We start from the raw sequence: 19545 nt of genomic DNA on the forward strand, positions 1-19545 counted from the left end.
AAGGGGGAAATTAGCTTTAGCAGTCTGTAACTAAAATTAGTGCGGATCTTAACCTATGTTTACGGAGGTCCCGATTCCAGACACTCTAGTGAAAAAGAGGCAGACTACAAATAGGTTCAAACACGTGTATTGTCTAACAATGTGGCGTAAGCCTGAGGTTGCACATACATACAAGAAAACATGCAAGGTCTAAGAAATACAGAGTAGGAAATACAGAGACTTTCGCATTAGCTGGTTCCCAATGATGGTGGGGAATACTCACAATCCTGTAGCGAAGCAGAGACACAGCAGCGAGGTGGCCCAATGCCAGCACTGGGACCACGGGCGGACAGCAAGGGGTTCTGGATAGGATGGCCTGAGCACCGTGTGGTCTGGGAGACCAGCTTAAATACCCCAAGACGTACCCTGGGGCTGGTGCTTTACTTGGTGGTTCTCACAGATTAAAACAAAGGTTCTAATGGGTTACTGAATGGCTTGGATGGGCCACTTTGGTAATCAGATTGTGATAAGTGACACCTCAGGAAGAGGGGACAAAAGAGGGAGGGGGAAATCCGAGTGGGCTGAATGGATGTTCCAGCGGACAGGGCTTGTCCTGATGTCATCAGCTCTGGAATGCGGAGGTTTCTTTGAGATGCATTCTCTAAGTGCTTGGGATGGTCGGCACTTAGTTCCTTCTCCGGGGCGGCTCCTAAGATATGCAGAGCGGGGCGAGGTACTCTCGCTGCGGACGTGGTGTGCCCGCTTCGCCGAAATGGCTTCTCAAAGCAGTCTTCTTCCCTGGGTCTTCTGGCTGCCTAAGAACATGGATGCCGGCTGGGCATAGCTGGGGCTGGATAGCAGGCTGCCCGGTAGTGAGGGCAAGCTCGGCGACCGGCTCTCGGGAGACTCCAGGCGGGAACTGACCAGGGAGCGCCTAGCCAGGCTCGCTGGAGGTTTTCCCGGCAGGCGCCCGGCTGCTAGCAGCGGCTTGGGCCCATATGAGGCAGGCTTCCATGGAGGCAGGGGGAACAGCACACAAAACACCGTCCAAAGCAGGGAACAGGCACAGTCCGTGGCAGATGGCAATGCAGGCACGGGGCATACTTGTAGCAAAGTCCAGACACACACTGGGAAGTCCAGATACAGGTCAGGGCAGGGATGCCCAGGAAAAGAGTCCTTTGTGCAGTTAACCAAACATGGAGTCAGGGAACTACACAGTCTATTGCAGCAGCAGGGTAATTAACAAGCAGGCAGGAAACTGACACGTGTACTAGAGCACACACGTGCAGGGCAGTTTTTGGTGCAGCAGTAAAACAGCAACGCAGGAAACTTTAACACAGTTCATGGCAGGCCTTAAAGCAGGAGAGGGGGCCTACTTGGCAACATGGGTATATACGTGCAAATTTGCAAAGATTTAAAAAACTGGCTGAAATCCAATACAGACCTGAAGAAATGTTGAAACAGAGCATAAACAATTCCATGCCTGACATATTAAACAACATAGGAACTACCCACAAGGATCATACTTATAGCAATCATAGTAAAGTCTTTGGTCCCTCCTTATCCCTTTACTGGTAGATCTCTTGAGACCAATTCCTTACAGTATAGCCCTTCTGTCTGAATAAAAAAGAATCTGTATGCTTGTCCTGTCTTAATAAGACAGGGGTTTTTTAAAATAAAAAAGATTAACTATTTCTCCTATGCTCAAATACCTTTCAACCATAGAAATTCCTGTTCCATATTGTGTTTGTTATTACCTTTGTTGCTTTCCTTTGAATCCACTATAGTTTGCCTGCTTCTTTTCAAGCTGAGCAGTGCCAAATAAAGCCATAGTTTTCTTTCCTTCATGCTGGACAATAGCATTGTTAAATATGATAGAAAGAGTGTACTTTCTGCCTTTGACATTGTCAGTACTTTTTTTACTGCAAGTTAACAACTCTCTGTTGAATTGCTCTTCATTGTATGTGTCCTAGGTGGTAAAAGACAGGTGAATCCAAGCTCTTTCTACCCAAAGGCTTAATCCCAAGGCAACCTATTGTGAATATCCATGAAATCCATACCATTGGAACCTGATGCTGTTGGCCCCTTCCAGGAACTATTTTCCAAAGTGGTACCTGGGTGCAGGTCTGTTATTGCTGCAAAGCACCCCATTCCAAACTCTGATGGCTCTCAAAAGAGTCTCATAATGGAAGCCCTCCCTTAGTTAGGGGACCAGAGTTAGAAATCGATGCATTTCACTGAATATTAGGCAGATAGCCAGATAGAAATGCATGTTGTGTTTGCTATGGAATCCAAGAATGGTAGTGTGCTACATCACAACAGCTTCCCCGGTTGGGGAGACTTCCGGTTTGGCTAATGGTGGGCTGACACAGTTCAGGGAGCTGGACCATCAAGAGTGACTGTTTTGGGCAGGCCAGGTGCTCAGATCACCGGCTGCCACTCCTCTCCAGGTAGGAGAGGAGCCAGAACGCTACAAGTTCCAGAGAGAGCAAGATCTCGGCAGTGGGGAGGGTCCTGGATGAAGGATCTCCCACATCGCTTTGAGGTACTCTCGAAGAAGGACGAGCTAACATCTCTGCAGCACTCTCTGAGTCATTGTTTGGCGTAAGGTCGCCAGGACCCAAGCTTCAGAACCAGATTTGGCTAATTGGCAATGAAAGAGGCAGCACGAAAGACCCAAATGGAACAAACTGAGGTAAAAGATCTTTATCTGGCTTTCGGACTTAAAAAGGGAAGGAAAACTTTTATTAAAAATGAAAAATTGTGGATTGAGATGATAGAATAAGACAGGAGCAAGGCATCTTGAAGGAAGAATTGAAATTTGATAGACTATAAAGCGCAAAAGAAGTGCAAATAATTTTTGTTTACACATACTTGCGGTTTGGAGAAAGATAGCCGGCTGTGAGAGAAGGGGAGGAGGTGGAGGAACGGCTGAGTAAACATTGTGAGAGAACGGAATGCAAGAAGAATAGCGAGTGGAACTGCCTAGAGAGGCTTGATTTGGAAAAGCAGGAAGAAGAAAGTAAAGCAACAAAGAAGACCCTGAAGAAATAACGTGACTCGAGATATAGCAGCGAGAAGACAGGAGGAAGAGGATATTCATCATTTTGAACTACAATAGAGCTATCATAGAGACTCTCCGCCCGATATCTGGTGAGACTAAAACAATACGAAAATTTAAAGCAAAAGATAAAAAAGATGTTGGAGGGGGGGGGGAGAAATCTAGAGTAAACTTGAAGAGAGTGGAGAAGGAATGGCAGGCTGCCATGGGATCAGCTATAAAATCGTTGGGAGAAAAAGTTGCAGAGGGTCACAAAGCATTGATACAATCTATTCGTGAAATGAATGAAAGCCTAATTAAAAGCATTAAGGATATATTTAAAACAGAAATGAAATTGAGAGATGAGGTGCAAGCAACTAGGCAGACAGTTCAAGGAGAGGAGCAAAAAAATACTGAGGTGCCACCAAGTGTAAATGATGGAGAACAAGTGTCTCAAGATTGTGTGGCAGAAATCGAATACAGAACAGCAGGATTCAAGCAACAAAAATGCGAGAGGCAAGGAGAAGTGGTGCAGAATCTGCAAGAGGAAATGAATGAAGATCTACTAGGAACTTTATAGAATCAAGTGCAAGAATTAGCAACAAGCATGAAAGACAGAACCATCTCCAGTTATTTCAAGAAGAAGAAGCCACTAAGTGACAGAAGAATTCAAGTGAAGAAGAAAGCCTGGAAAAGCAGTATGAATACAAAAATCAAGTTACAAGTGGGAGTTACTTAAAAGACTAAGGCCATAGTTTAAAGCTTAGAAGAGGTTTTTTTTTTTTTTTTAGAATTGGGATGTATGATGTAATTGCAATGTTAAAAGTTAAATGAAGAAATTAGTAAATTAAGATAAATGGAATAACTGGGAAATGTAATGTATAGTTAATTATGTAAATTGACATTAAGTAAATTTATACACAAAATTGTAGAAGGAATTAAGTGAAAGGTCAAATTGTTAATTTTAAATTAAAGTGTTATACTAGAGAATAAATTAAATTAAAGGATTGGGAAAATATTAAGGCAAATTTATGGGTAAAAGAAATGGGAACTACAAATAGAATGTTTTGAAGAAACAAATTGTCAGTTCCAACTTAACTTGTTAATTAAGTGAGTTTAATTAAAAATAGGTAACTGATGTAAGAAACAATAATAACGGTGGGGGGAGATAGGTTTTAAATAATAGTATAAGGGGGAAAGGAAATGAGTGATAGAAAAACCAATTTATATTGAAATAGAGGGGATGTAATAGTATGGATAATTTATGGGGATTTGGTTTCGTTTTCTCAGCCATGTCGGACGCTCCTCTTCGCAGGTCCGAGAGGAAGCGCCCGAGCACCCTATCCGGGCGGCTGATCTGCGAAGATTAGCCCCCAAAACTCCCAGTGAGGGAGGCTGGGTCCGGGACGCTGCGGGAAGAGCCCCCTGGAATCAATGTGGGGGGTTAATTGCCCGTTTGTCCCTACGGAGGCCAGCAGACGTGCGCGGGGCCTCGAGTGCTGCCGGGCCATGGAAAACGGCAAAGAGCAGAATTAGGCGAAAGCCTGCAAGTAAGCGAATCCCTTCTGTTACTACAAGCGCACGCGAAGGAGTGGTGGGATCTGAAGCTAAGAAGGCTCCTTCTTCCCCTTCGCTGAGTTTCAGAATCTGGTTGGCGGTTCCCCCCCCCTAAAATGGCAACGAAAAAACAAAGTCCCGCTCTGGGCAAGTCAGTTTCGGCTGCCCTGAAGGGAGAGTCGTTGGAGGAAGTAGTGCGGAGGGTGGTTGGTGAAGCCATAAAACCCTTTGTTGACAAGTTGAACGAAACAGATCAAAGGGTGGGCTTAATTGAGAGCGAAGTGAAAACCATTAAGGAAGCAGCGGGGGGGGGCAGAGAAGTCTGCTCGGGAAAGTGCGTCACCCGTGAAGGCTACGAATAAAGAGCTTAAGCTGGTGGAGAACCAGCTGATCGGGCTACAAGTGGAACGAACACAGACAACTTTGCGCCTCCAGAATGTGAAAGAGGAGGAAAATGAGGATTTACGGGGTCTGGTCTCGGAACTACTGGCGACATCCGCGAGGGCAACTAAAGAAGAAGTAAAAAGCGCCATTTTGGAAGTCCGTTGGGCTACTTCAAAATATGCAATGAAGCGTCAGCTGCCTTGCGAGATCATCATTGATTTTTCATCTAAGAGGATCCGGGACACTATCCTATATAATTCATACAATGCAGATTTGGACTTTTTGGGTAATAAAGTTAAGATATTGAAAGACGTCCCATTTCTAGTTCGGAAAAGACGTTTTAAGTATAAAAAGTTCGCAGCTCTTCTGAGAGAACGTGGAATAAAGTACAAATGGTTATTTCCGGAAGGAATCTGGTTCAGTCACAAAGATCAAGCTTTCAAGATATTATCAGAAGATCAACTAAGGGATTTTGAGGATAAAAATCCGGAATTTCAGTGCACCAAGCAAGACGAAAAGGAGAAGTCTGGGAGGGGGGGAGGAAACGAGCACTGCGGCTGCAGTTGCTCAGAGAGAATTGCGTCCGGGACCCAGGAGGGGAAGGAAAATTTAATTTGAATTTAAATTGTAATTTGCATTTAGTAAGGTCAACCACTCCATCAATATAACATAAAGCTTTAACTTTTGAATAATGGCAGTATGAAGAGAAAACTTTTTGTGTAGCATAGTGGTTACATGTTGTAGTTGTTGTGTTTATAAAAAAAAAGAGTATGGATAATTTATGTGTAATTGATGGCTTTTTGATAGTTTATTAATAGTTATAGAAGTGTATCAAGAAATGATGTTAGGATTTTACCTCTAGCTATAGGGACAAATGAAAAGCAATATAGAACAAATGATAAGAAACTATGGGGTCGTAGTGCTGTTGAGAGTCTGCATAGAAAAGGGGGGAGAGGAGGGGGTGGGCTGCATCTATGGATATATGGGGGAATGTATCTGTAAGATATGAATGAATTGTATGTCAACCCATCCAATAAAAATTGTTTAAAAAAAAAAAAAAACTACTTCCCCGGTTGGAGCAGGAGCCAAGACTGCTGTGAAACAGGCATTATTTACACGCTGAAGCTTGAATCCAAAATCCAACTGGAAGAGTTAAATGGTCATTATTCTAAAAAGGAATGCAGAACCCTGCTGATGTATGCAACATTTCTTTGTTCATAATTATGCTTTAGAATTAATTGAATACCCTGGAGTTTTTTTTACTGTATATGCTAATAGGGACTAAAAATGGTTTTTCTCCCTTCTATCTGTATTACGTTATCTAAGAAATGACATATTAGTAAGATCTGCTGTCAAGATTGCTGAAATGAGCAGCTTTAGAATTCACAATTCAACCAGTTGTGCGTGTGTCTATGTGTCTGTATTCCTTCCCAATCTGTTTAGGTAATTATTATTTTTTGAAAGGTCTTTCAAGTGTTAGCCCAGGGGAGGCAGCCATCGAAGTGGTATTTAATATGGAGAGTAGCATCCTCTGAGACATAGCATTCACATGTGGAATTCTTCAGGACTCTTTTGCAGCTCTTAAATGTGACTTGCCAGGTGTTCAAGGAAATCAGTAGGTGTTAAAGAGATATAGTCAAATGTTATGTATTTATTAGAGTTATATCACATCTTCCAATCATGAGCCCATGGTAGCGTACCTGTGAGTTATCCCACTTCATTCTCATAACAACTCTGTTGTTAGGTTGAGATAGTGTCATTGGCTGAAATTCACTCTCAGTTCAATTCTAGGTGCTCATCATCACTTTTACGTCCCTGCACGGCTTGGGAACAGGGTTCTTACAACCTCATACTCCCATACATGGTGGTGGATAGTGCCGTCAAGTCATAGCTGACTTATGGTGACCCTTGCTGCGGTTTTCAAAGCAAGAGACTAACAGAGGTGGTTTGCCCTTGCCTGCCTTTGCAACCCTGGTCTTCTTTGGAGATCTTCTATAACCAAGACCAAACATGGGCATAGCTTTTTAAAAGTTTTTTTAAAAAATCAACATTCAAATCCATACTTTTCACCCCTTGAAAAATGTACCTTCACATAATTTAATTTGCTTTAGTTTGGTCTTTGGGTGCTTATTGTAACGTGCCTAATTCCCTTGAATTTCAGTAATTTGCCTTAATTCATTTCATTTGTCCTTGTGAACATGGCATGGACACAAACCAATTTAGACAAATCCGTGATTTAAAAATGCAGCTTTCAGCAGATTAAGTGTATACTTTTGATTTCATGAAGATCTGATGTTTAACTCTGTAAGTATTCAAAACTGTCAGCAAACCCTAAACTCATCTTTTAACGTAATTTTCACCTACTGAGGGGGTGTTTCCCTCTCATTCGTCTTGACATTATTTTCAACATTCAGCAAGAGTGTTCTGCCCATGGAGGTGGCTTCTGTTCTATATACACACAAATGATACACAATGTACACTTGAATTGCACTGTTCATAATGTCCAGACTAGGCCCATAGCTAAAGGTTGAGGATGACTTGTGGTGATGGAGCACCCTCATAAATACACCCCTCCCCCTTATTGATTTTTCTAATTTTCATTGTTTTAAAGCCTGTAGTCCTTTTCCTTAGATGGCTATAAGGCAAAACATGCATGCCATTTTCCATCTTACTGCCTCACAAGAACTAGGGAGAGAAAGCTGCAAGCCCATTTTTGAACTGGCTTCTGTCCTGTTAACCTTTTATTGATTGACATTATACCCCTGCCGTGCATAATAATCATCTCCCCCTGCCCTTATTCCTTCATTGCCTTGCCTCTTCCCTGCTTTAAAAAGAAAGAAAGAAAGAATAAGAGCACTGGGCAGAAAAAAAGTGAGTGAAATCAATACTAATTTTAGGTTGCTGCTTTTGAGTAGAGTGGGAAACTTGTCTCTGGATTAGGCTGAGCCATGGGATGTGGGGCTGGAGGAAAAACAAGTGCCCTAGTATATGTTTTTAATAGATTAAACCACTTGTTCCTAGCTGCCTGGATAAAGGTAAGGTTAAAAAAGGGTAAAGGTAGTCCCCTGTGCAAGCACCGAGTCATTACTGACCTATGGGGGGACGTCGCATCACGATGACATTTTCTTGGCTGACTTTTTACGGGGTGGTTTGCCATTGCCTTACCCAGTCATCTACACTTTACCCCCAGGAAACTGAGTACTCATTTTACCAACCTTGGAAGGATGGAAGGCTGAGTCAAACTTGAGCCGGCTATCTGAACCCAGCTTCCGCCAGGATCGAACTCAGGTCATGAGTAGAGATGGGTATAAACAGCAATACGAACAAAAAAAAGCCACAAACAGCCCAATCTGCTGTTTGCAAACAAGCTGTTTGTGAGGCCCCCTTCTAAATGAACAGGTGGTTGTTGCAAGCCTCATTCCTTGCTGTTCGTCAAGCCAGACAGTCTGGCACCTGCAAACAATTCCCTTGGCAACTTAGGCAGGGATTGTCTGAACTCTGTTGCCCTGGAAACCCCAATCTAAGCCCAATTTAGCTTGATAGGCAGGTCTGCAAAGATCAGGGAGGAGGGGGGAGGAGGGAGAGACAGTTGCTATTGGCATTTTGATAGAGTGCATTGGAGCTTGAATTTTCTTTGTGTGTGGTGGGATAGGGATCTACCCCTTCAGGTTCCAGGGCTGCTGCCAGGCTCTGGGCCAAGCTATTATTTATTATTGGTACCTTTCCTGGTGCCTGCTCAGGTCAGGTTTCTGGGAATGGTGCAGTAGGGATCTTGATGAAACTTGGATGGTGGCTAGAGGAGAGCCTGCTGGCCTCCACGAACAGCCAACCACAAACATGTTTGTGAACAGGGCCACGTTCGTGGTTGTTTGTGAATCCCTGTTTGTGGTTGGCAACAAACAACGAACATCATGTTCGGGGTTTTTTTTCTGTTTGTGCCCATCTCTAGTCATGAGCAGAGCTTGGGCTGCAGTACTGCAGCTTACCACTCTGTGCCACAGGGGTCACGGGGATAAAGGCAAAGTGTACCTCAAGGAATATGCAGGAGGTCTTACTACTGAATAACTGCTGTCAAGTTTTTGTACCATTTCTGTCACAACTGGGATTAGGGCTCAGAAAATTCAGTTGATACAAAATATGGAACTCTGGGCCAATCTAGAAGTGACAAATGACTCTTGAACGGCAAGTGTATTCCTCCCTGTTCACTTGCCCTCCACTTGCTCTTCACTCAATCCACTTTCCCTTCAAGTCATTTGTAGCTTGTCCCTCTGTCAGTTAACTAGGAGAAACTAGTTTGCTTCCTGGCTCAGTTCTAAGTGCTTGTGCTTCACAGCTTGGGGCCCACATACCTGAAGGACCACTTCTTTCTACATGAGTTCACAAGCCAACCACTTTAGTAGCTCCTTCTAATGGTGCCTTCTCTGCAGATAGCACATCCCTCTACTGAACCCTCAATAGCATTCCACCATCACTCCCAACTTCTGGAGTGGACTTCCAGAGGCAGATTGCAGAGTTTTCTCTCTTCCAGCATCTCTGGGAACTTGCACAATTGTTTTCTTCCAAAGGGCCTTCTACTGAGGAATTGGATTATGTAAATTTTTGAATTAGAGCTGTTGTTAGATGAGATGATTCCTTATTTGTGAATTGACCAGTGAGTGAATATTGAATTTGCTATGCAAACATGATTTTATCTGTTTTCACAAGTCATCCTGAGGTTTATTGAGATAATCTTTATACAAATACACACACAGTAAATAAAGGTCTGATGCTGAAGCAGGTTTAAGGCTCCAAACAAAATTAGTGAAATGATCATCCTTCAAATTGCTGTGTTTCAATGGCAAAATGTGAATCTTGTTTGGAAACCAATAGCTTATTTAGTTGATTTTAAGTTCAACAATTTTTTAAAATTTTTATTATTTACTAAGTATACAAAGAATCCACACCAAAATATATCAAATAAATCAATGTAACACAGAATGTGAAATGCAATATAAACTAAATATTTGTACTAAAGTCTAAAATGCAAATTCTATATGATACATAAAAATCAGATACAAAATTCAAAACAATATTAAAATCCTAAAAGCATAAAATAAGTGAAAATACAAGATATGTAAAATAATCTATAATGATGAAGCATAATCAATGAAAAATTATAAATGAATAAAAAATAATGCTAAATATATAAATATTTATTTAGTTCTTTTCTACGCCTCGTCTTCAGAGTCCTGCTTGAGGCGGCTTACAATTAAAATCACTACAATATTAAAAACAAGCCAGTAACAAGAAGCCATTGGAAATAAGCAGCATGAAACTATCCATAAAGCAGAAGCAGACTATTACACTTATAAGATAAAAACCTCTAATTAAAATGATCAACAATAATCAATGCACAACAACTATGTAAACTGAATTACAATATGTGTTAAAGTAAATAATGATAAATATATGACTAAATTATAAATATTCAAGAATCACCAGTTTTATTTATGTGAATACAAATTAAATCCAGCTTTTACAATATGTATACGGGAGGAGAGACGTTACTAGACAGTTCTCTTTTATTATTTATTTGTTTGTTTGTTTGTTTGTTTGTTTGTTTGTTTGTTTGTTTATTATATTAGATTTTTAGTCCACCCTCCCTGCCAGGTGGGCTCAGGGCAGAGTACACCATTTCAAATTACATAAATACAGTTAAAAACAGATAAAACAGTATACAAATAACATTAAAACAACTTTATACAATACAGCTTCTCTTCAGATGGCGATGATAAAAAACTGCTTTTCAAGCCCTGGCTCATATGTAGGAAGGTAGACAGATCTTTAGTGTGGCCAGTGGGGGCCCAAGCTAGACTCCACCATATGCCTGACAGAACATCTCTGTCTTAAAGGCCTGGTGGAAAGATAATAAATCTCGCCGGGCCCTGATTTCCTCAGACAGAGAGTTCCACCAGGTCGGTGCCAGGACCAAAAAGGCCCTGGCTCTGGTCAAGGCCAGGCGGGCCTCCCCTGGGCCAGGGACCACCAACAGTTGTTTATTTGTTGAATGAAGCATCCACTGGGGTACGTATGGGGAGAGGTGGTCCTGCAGATATGTTGGGTCCAGTCTGCATAGGGCTTTATAAGTCAACACCAAAACCTTGAACCAGACCCGGTACTCAACTGGTAACCAGTGCAGCTGGCGTAGTATAGGTGTTATATGTTCCCTAATTGGGGCCCTTGCAATTACACATGCAGCTGCATTTTGGACCAGCTGTAGCCTCTGGATCAGGCCCAGGGGAAGCCCTGCGTAGAGCGAGTTGCAGTAGTCTAATCTAGAGGTGACCATTGCTTGGATCACTGCAGTTATATCATGGGTTGATAGGTAGGGGACAAGCTGCCGGGCCTGTCTTAGATAGAAAAATGGAAGATGGGGCAACGGCTGTGACCTGTGCCTCCATAGTCAGAGAGGCATCCAGGATCACCACAGGCTCCTAACTCTTGAAACCTGCGCAAGTAGCGCTCCATCAAGAGCGGGGAGCTGGAGTCCTGTGCCCATGGCCCCCAGACCCACATGCAGGACCTCCGTCTTTGTGGGATTTAATTTCAACCGAATCTGTTTCAACCATCCAGTCACAGCTTTGAAGGCACACTCCAAGACATCTGGGGCAGAGTTGGGCCGGCCATCCATCATCAGATATAGTTGGGTGTCATCAGCATATTGATGACACCCAAGTCCAAAACTCTGCACCAGCTGCACAAGGGGGCGCATATAAACATTAAACAGTAATGGGGAGAGTATTGCCTCCTGAGGGACACCGCACACCAATGGGTGGCGGGATGACAATTTCTCCCCAAGTGCCACCCTCTGTCCCCGACTGTGGAGAAAAGAGACAAGCCACTGTATGGCAGTCCCTCAAATCCCCACATTGGCAGGGTGACGGGTCTGTAGATCATAATCAACCGTATCGAATGCTGCTGACAGATCCAGTAGTATCAGCAGCACCGATCCACTGCAATCCAGCTGCCTAAGGAGATCATCCGTGAAGGCAACCAGCAACATCTCCACCCCATGTCCCAGGCAGAAGCCAGACTGGAAGGGATCTAGGGATAAGGAATCATTCAGGAAACCCTGTAGCTGCTCCACCACCACCACTCTGGCTGCCACTCTCATACACTCATCACACTCCATGATTATTTTCCTTTTGAAATCCTACAGTCTAGTACTGAGAAACAGTCATATATGCAATGAGTGAGAAAAGCAGTTATCAAGGTTCATATCATACAGAGAAGAATCAGTGGTTTCCTTGCAGTGATGTGCAAAACTGGAAATGTCAAGACAGTCTGGGAAGCAGCAAGAGGGGTCAAGGATGGCACGTGACATAGGACAGAAGGAACATATTAATGAAGGGAAAAGGAAAAGGAAATTGTGTGAAGAGAATGGGAAGGGGAAATGAAGAAAAGACCCTAAAAGAAAGGAAGGAGATTGGCAGAGGAAAATGAGAAAAAGGCAGACACTTGAAGGCAAACAAAAAATTAAAGTTGAGCCATGGGAAAACCATTATCTGACCCCTCATGTCTTTAAATCAATATATATAGCATTTGGGGATTCCCTAATCTGGATCAGAATGGCAATTTTGAATGAGGAAGTGATTCAGGACTGGCTGTTGGTTAATATAGTCTGAGGTTCTCAGTGTCCACGGACAAATGGAGCACTAATAGTAGGGACATTTGTACACAATTGAGCATGACTTGGTGTGTCCCTGCCCCTCTCCCTCTATACACATTGATTTCATTGCATGTGTTTTCTGTAGAGGACTTCTTTCATGGTCCTTTGAGCACAAGTGGGTCATGCTGTGTTACCTCTTGCAGATGTCTTTCCCAACCAAAAATAAGAGATCATACTAGAGATTCTTACTGTTATGTTAATTGTTACCTCATGTTTTGGATTCTGTAGTGGTCCACTGGCTATCATAATTGTTCCATCTCTCTTCTCCCTACTCATAGAGTTTCTAATCCTTGAGATCAAACATTCTGGTATTTGGATGAGTCCTTGGATTCCATAAAGATTCTGGGAATGGAGCCAAGCAACAAAACCAGTGTTTTTTGGTGATTATAATGGCACAGCCCAGCAATTTTGGAAGATCTGGGACCAGAGCACCACAGAAAAGTTCAAAAAGAGTCCAGTAGCACCTTTAAGACTAACCAATTTTATTGTAGCATAAGCTTTCGAGAGTCAAGTTCTCTTCGTCAGATGCATGGTTCAGAGACTGGTCAAATATTTCTTCACCTAAGGTGTACTGCTAAAAATAGACTGGTGGGAGCAGCCTTGACTCGTGTTTTTTAGTGACAATCTTAAAAGCACAAACAAAACAATCAAGTAATCAAAAAAAAGTCTGAGAAAGTTTTTGAAATGATCATTTGGCCACCCTAATCACAGAGGTTTGTGGGGCACAAGGAAAGTGAAGCTGGCTTTCCTAATCAACAATCAGTAGAGTCTTTCTTATCTGATAGTTTCTCTGGAGGGGCAGTGATGGATCACACCTGCTACCAGTGCTGGTCTCATCTGCTTTTGTCCTTGAAATGTTACAGGTTGCTTTCTGTATGTGAAATAAACTAGTTAGCTGTTAGGAACCAAAGGAGTCTTGTTATCTGTGTTGAAGAATTTAGCTCTCCTGCCCTTCTTGACAGTGTCATGATAAACTTCTTGAACCACATCATGCACCCCTTCCCTCACCCAGGCGTGTATACAAATACATCTTTAACAGTGAAGTCCTAAGTAGAGTTAATTCAATAGGCTTAAACTGGAGTAACTCTACTTAGGATTTCACTGTAACAGTATGAATTTAGGAGTCTAGGCTACTCTTGATTTTTATTCTCCTTGTCTGCATTCCAAACTATTGCTACCTTAAGAATATACTGCCTGGGATCTAATAGAACATTTCCAAAGATGGATGGCTTTCCTTCTGTAGAGGGCAACTTTCTGACCTTCCTTGCTTCCGGCCCAGTGTCACCTGCTTTCAGGGGGCATTTGAGGGAAGAGGAAGAGGGGTGAGGCAAAAAGTCATGCTTCACTGATGGAAATCCTTCTGCTTAACAGAAAGACTCCTTGGTGAGCATTCACACATGCGCTTCCATTCCAGGCATGTATCCAAGCCTATATGAGTTTCATAGATGGCCAACAATATGTACATACATAGACACATATATGAAGAATTTATGTTAAAATTCCACAGAATCCAGGGACAAGAATTTTTTAAATGTCCTTGGGAAACTGTACAACCAATTTCCATAGAATTCTTATTACACAACATCTGCTCCAAACACTCCAAACAAGTAAAGCAAATTTATTCCTATCAACTTCAGTGGAACTGTATGTGTCTATTTTATGCAAAGATTGAGCTATTACTGCTGACTACCTACTCTACAATCTAACAGAACTTTGAAATATTTTCTTGTTTTCTCTGATACAAATGATTGGGTAAATTTTCTAAGCTGTTTTGAATCAACATATCTAGGATAGGAGGAAGCTGGCATACCAAATGTAAGATTTTTTTTTCTTTTTAGAATTGCCTATCATGGGAAGTAGGATTTTAAGTCTAAGGTTGCCGCTGGAGCTTATTCTGTTTGGATATGTATGTGAAAAACAATGGGCAGCTCCTCTTAGACTTGACTCTTTCTCTCAAGGTGATATCTCAGAAACAGGTTGTCTTAATGGTACACCACCTGTATCGGTGGATATATATATATATATATATATATATATATATATATATATATATATATATATATATATATATATATATATATATATATCTTCATCAACAGAAACTAGAATACAAATGTTTACACTTGGCAATCCCACTCAACTGAGCAAACTGCAGTTGACTTACATCCTTCTAAGCCAAGTCAATTGACCTTAAAGTTCTAAGAAGGACATGCCTTTGTTAGGATTGCTCTGCTATATGAAGCTAAGAACTTGAATAGTATAGGAAACAATTACTCTGTCTAGGTATTCAACGGAGTACAAATGAAGGCATGGAGTGGGGTCATCAGGCCCTGCCTCTGAATATCATACTGTGACAGAATGCACTATAAAGAAGATTTCCTAAGTGCAGCACTCAGAGAGCTAGAAGGGAAGGAATTAATAATTGCCTGGTATACGAGATTGATTGATAGGCTTCTCCCTTCTCTCTGATTGACCAGTCAGAACCAGCCTTCAGGATGAGAGTTAGTTGCTGGGAGGATTTTGAGGAGAGGGCATGTGTGAGTCTGACAGGGAAGGTCAAACAGGTTCCCCCCTGGAGTGAGAGAAAGGAAATACTTTGCCCTAACTGTAACATTGTCTTGAGGGAGAATTCTAGATAATTCTAGAGAATTCCAAGTATAAAAGCCAGCACAAGCTGAAACCCATTTACACAGCCACAATAGAACTGGAGGTGTGTTTTACAAAGAGTAATTGGGTAATAAGTGAAGACTCCCATTTAAGCCAAGTGAAGAAGGGTTATATCTTCTTAGATGAAGATTAATTTCTGCCCAGTGTCTAAAGGGGGCTTGGGTTGTAGGAGGACCCTGGGTCTGTTGTAAAGGGAAAATGGTTTTGAACTAACATCAGAAAACCTGAGTTGTAAAAGAGTTGTAAAGCAATATGAAGAAACATTGTTGCTGTAACCAAAGAATTAAACAAAACACCTCTCATTATTAAGGATTAAAAACATAGAAACTAAGCTTCAAGAAAATTATATTTTTCCTGTGACTTAAAGTGTATTCTGTTTTACCAACAAATTTTACCTCAGTACATTAATTCACCGACTGCTCTTATCCCATCCCTGCCTGTTCAAGACAGTTGTTGTTTCTTTTGAATGTTGTACAGTCTCCAGTGCCATTTCCAATACAGAGGAAGAGGATTCCTACTCCCCCCCCCCATCAAGTTTTTGGGTTGAGCTAAAAAGCTAAATAACTGTTTATCAGGATGGGACACAAAATAACTTTAAAACCACAAATAGAGACATACTACTTGGGGCTGCTCAGTCAAAGCAGGCAAACTTGGATTTTGGTGGGAAAATCTGCCACAGAGTGGGGGAGTGAAGGGGAGGGGGTCTATCATACATACATTCAAGGATCATAGGCATATAGATGCATACACAATCAGAACAGGCATAGCCTTCCATGTGTGCAATACTAAGCAGAGTTACTCCAGTCTAAGGCCATTGATTTAAACAGCCTTAGACTGGAGTAACTCTACTTAGTATTGCACTGCATATCTGAGACCTGGTAGCCTAGAAAATTAAGAGTTGTAAGTAGACATGGGCACAAACAGAAAAAAAAACCCGAACACCCTGTTCAAGGTTCAGTGCCATCCACGAACAATGAACACGGACAAACATGAATTGTTCCTGGACATGTTCGTTGTTTGTTGTTTGTGGGGGCCAGAACTACCCCACCCCAAACGCCCCTATTTAGCCCCCCCCTCAAACCCACTTACCTGGCCCTTTAAAGATCCCTTTAAACTATCAGCTGGCAGGCGGCAGGGGGGGAATTCCCATTGCCAACTGCCAGCTGATAGTTTAAAGGGCTGGGAGAGCAGTCACACTGCCAGGCTGCCTGCCCAGTACTAGAGAGGTGGGGAGATTCTCCTCATCCCTCTCGCACCGGGAGAATCTTCCCAATGTCCAATACCCACCAGATTTGCAGGGGATACAGTTGTCACTGTCCTCTGAAGACCCCCCCCCCCCGTTTCAGAGAGATTGCACCCCAGAAAAGAATGATCCATGGGTCCTTCCCTTTGTTGTCATTTTCTGTTCACAGTGGCAAAAACAGGACTCTCTGGTGGAAGCTACTTTGACCTTTCCAATGTCCAATACCCACCAAATTTGCAGGGGACATAGTCCTCACTGTCCTCCGAAGACCCCCCAAGTTTCAGAGAGATTGCACCCCGGGAAAGGCATGATCCACAGGTCTCCCCCTTTGTTGTCATTTTCTCTTCACAGTGGCAAAAACAGGAGTCTCTGCTGGAAGTACTTTGAGGAGTTAAAGCCAGAAGGAAAGCCAGAAGGAGTTCAGACAGTCCTTCCCTCTCCAGTTGCCAAGGGGATTGATTGCAGCAGGCTCCAGACTGTCTTGCTTGCCTAACGGCTGCCAAGGCAACGGACAAGGCTTTTAACAACCACCTGTTCATTTAGGATAGGGCCTCACGAACAGCTTGCTCGCGAACAGCAGATTGGGCTGTTCGTGGGTTTTCGTGCCCATGTCTAGTTGTGAGCTGTGTATGTGGACAGTCTCTGTGTAATTATGACCTTGAATACACAGAGGCTGAGCACAGGGCCAGTGACTGCAATCATGGTGGGGCTGCTTGTTCATGAACAAGGTTATAACATTCACTTAAATCTGAGGACTGCTACATTCTCAGTACAGAGGAAAGTTATTGAGCAGCACACATTTGAGTGTTGTCCCCCCACCCAATGAAAAGCAAAGACTGTGGAACAGGCCAGAACAGAAACCGGGGGGGGGGGCGGCGGCACAAGAGTTTCTTTTACAGAATGATTACCCTTGAGAAATAGGCGATTTCACTAAAAACTACTAAATGCTACTACTGTGCTATTACCAACTGAATACACAAAAGTTAACTTTGCAATGCCGTCCTAAGTAGAATTTCTGCCTTCTAACCCCATTGGCTTCAATGGGGTTAGAAGGACGTAACTCTGTTTAGGATTGGACTATTGACTTATTTGTGCTATGAGACTGTTGAAGAAAATTAGCCATTTGTCTTTGTGACATCCATTGAACCTAAACATAAATTATTTTAGTTTCCCTTGTAACATATTAGTAGCTCAGTTTTATTAATCTCTCTTATCTCTGCAGCAGTTGCCTGAGTTATGAAAAAATGTCAATTTGAAATGCTGACTTTGTGCATTTTGAACTCAGCTCATATTCCAAATTTGAAGTTTCATTTTTTGCCCTACTTTTAAGCTGACAGCATGCCTCTGAATGCTTGTTCTACCCAGTTATGGAATTTAAGGCTCTATTTCAGTTTACTGCATATAACATGACTACCCTGCAATACAAAACCCATTATATAAAAACGATGTATCATTCCAATCACCTCTTTACTTTTGCAAAACATTTTGAAATATAAACATTGGGTAGGATCCCACAGAGAACTGACACATATGAGGGGGTAATTTCTAACAATTCCCTACTCGTGCAACAAACCTCCAACTATCTCCCCATGCTATTCCTGGAGGTCTTCTGTCACCCAGGAGCAGCACTGGGGGTGGGAGTTGAGGATGTTGGACTGCAGCTGGACGCACCCACCATATCTATCTATCTATCTATCTATCTATCTAGTCAGATATGAAAATATTTAAGTTTTGTAACCTGAGTACAAAATATAAAATTTCATATTGGAGATTTATCATTTTGAGTTGCAAGAAGAAATTCTTGAGTGAACACTGGCTATTTGTCCAATAAATTAACTGATAATTCCTCTAAAGCATTTTTATTCAAATCTACATTTGGATATTTGTGGTATAGGTCCTATCAGTCTCCTGTATTGAGTGAGTGCACCACATGAAGTTTTACTGTGCGTTTAAAGAGACGGTTGTTTTTAGGGGTGCTAATCAGAACTTATGGCCAGTATCTGGAGAACTGCTTGATAAAGAGCTCCAGTCCTGGCCTGTTAACTTAAAAGAGCATAAAGGAGTAATTTCATGGCTGATGAAACCTTCTCCAAGGAGGTCTTGTAAAAAAATGGACACTGGCTTCCCTTTACAAAGCATACAGAAAAGGATACTCAAGTAAACTGCTAACACAGGATCAACATACTACTGGTCCCATGCAATCACTCAAGCTTCCAGTATAGGTAGAAGCCATGCCCAGTTAGGAAATTATTGACTACCCATCCTTGACTGAAGTCTCCTCCCCAAATACTGATCCCCAGTATTTATATTTCTTTTGCCTTCTGCTACACCCCTATTCCTCTTCTCTTTTTTCTCCTGAGTGAAGAATTCTTCTCAACTTTCTTGTTCGTTCTCTTTGCTGTTGCTGCTCCTAGCTTAGCATTATATCTCAGCATGCTGAGAATGAAGACATGAGGCTTCAGTAGCCAAGAAAGCATCATCCCTGAATTCAAGAAACTGTTTTAAGTCTGACATGGGAATTCCTAAACTGAATTTTAACAAGAAAGAAGAACAGGAGCAATTTGGTACCATCTTCCTGAATGGATGATCCCAGGAGCATTAACCAGATGCATTACTTTGCATGTCACAAAGTCACTCCCACATTGACTCAAAGCTCTATACTAATCCCCTGCACTGTTCGATGTTGTTTTCCCCTACCTCCTGATTATATTGTCTGTGCAAGGGAAGGGTGGAAGAAAAAGGGAATTCCAGCAAGAGGCACCATCCCAGTTATACTACTGAAACAGCAGACTATTTTATATATAGATGTTTGTAATCCTGCCAGTTTTGCTCATGTCCTGTTTGCTGGTTGCTGATTTTTCATTGACTTGTTCATGGTTGTTCAGCAGGTTGCTTCCTAACTTGCAGTAGATTTTTTGAGCATGCACATTCTCACATAGCCTGAGAATGCCCTCTATACTTCTGCAA

This window comes from Eublepharis macularius, chromosome 2 (assembly GCF_028583425.1).
Source record: "Eublepharis macularius isolate TG4126 chromosome 2, MPM_Emac_v1.0, whole genome shotgun sequence".
NCBI classification, from domain to species: Eukaryota; Metazoa; Chordata; class Lepidosauria; order Squamata; family Eublepharidae; genus Eublepharis; species Eublepharis macularius.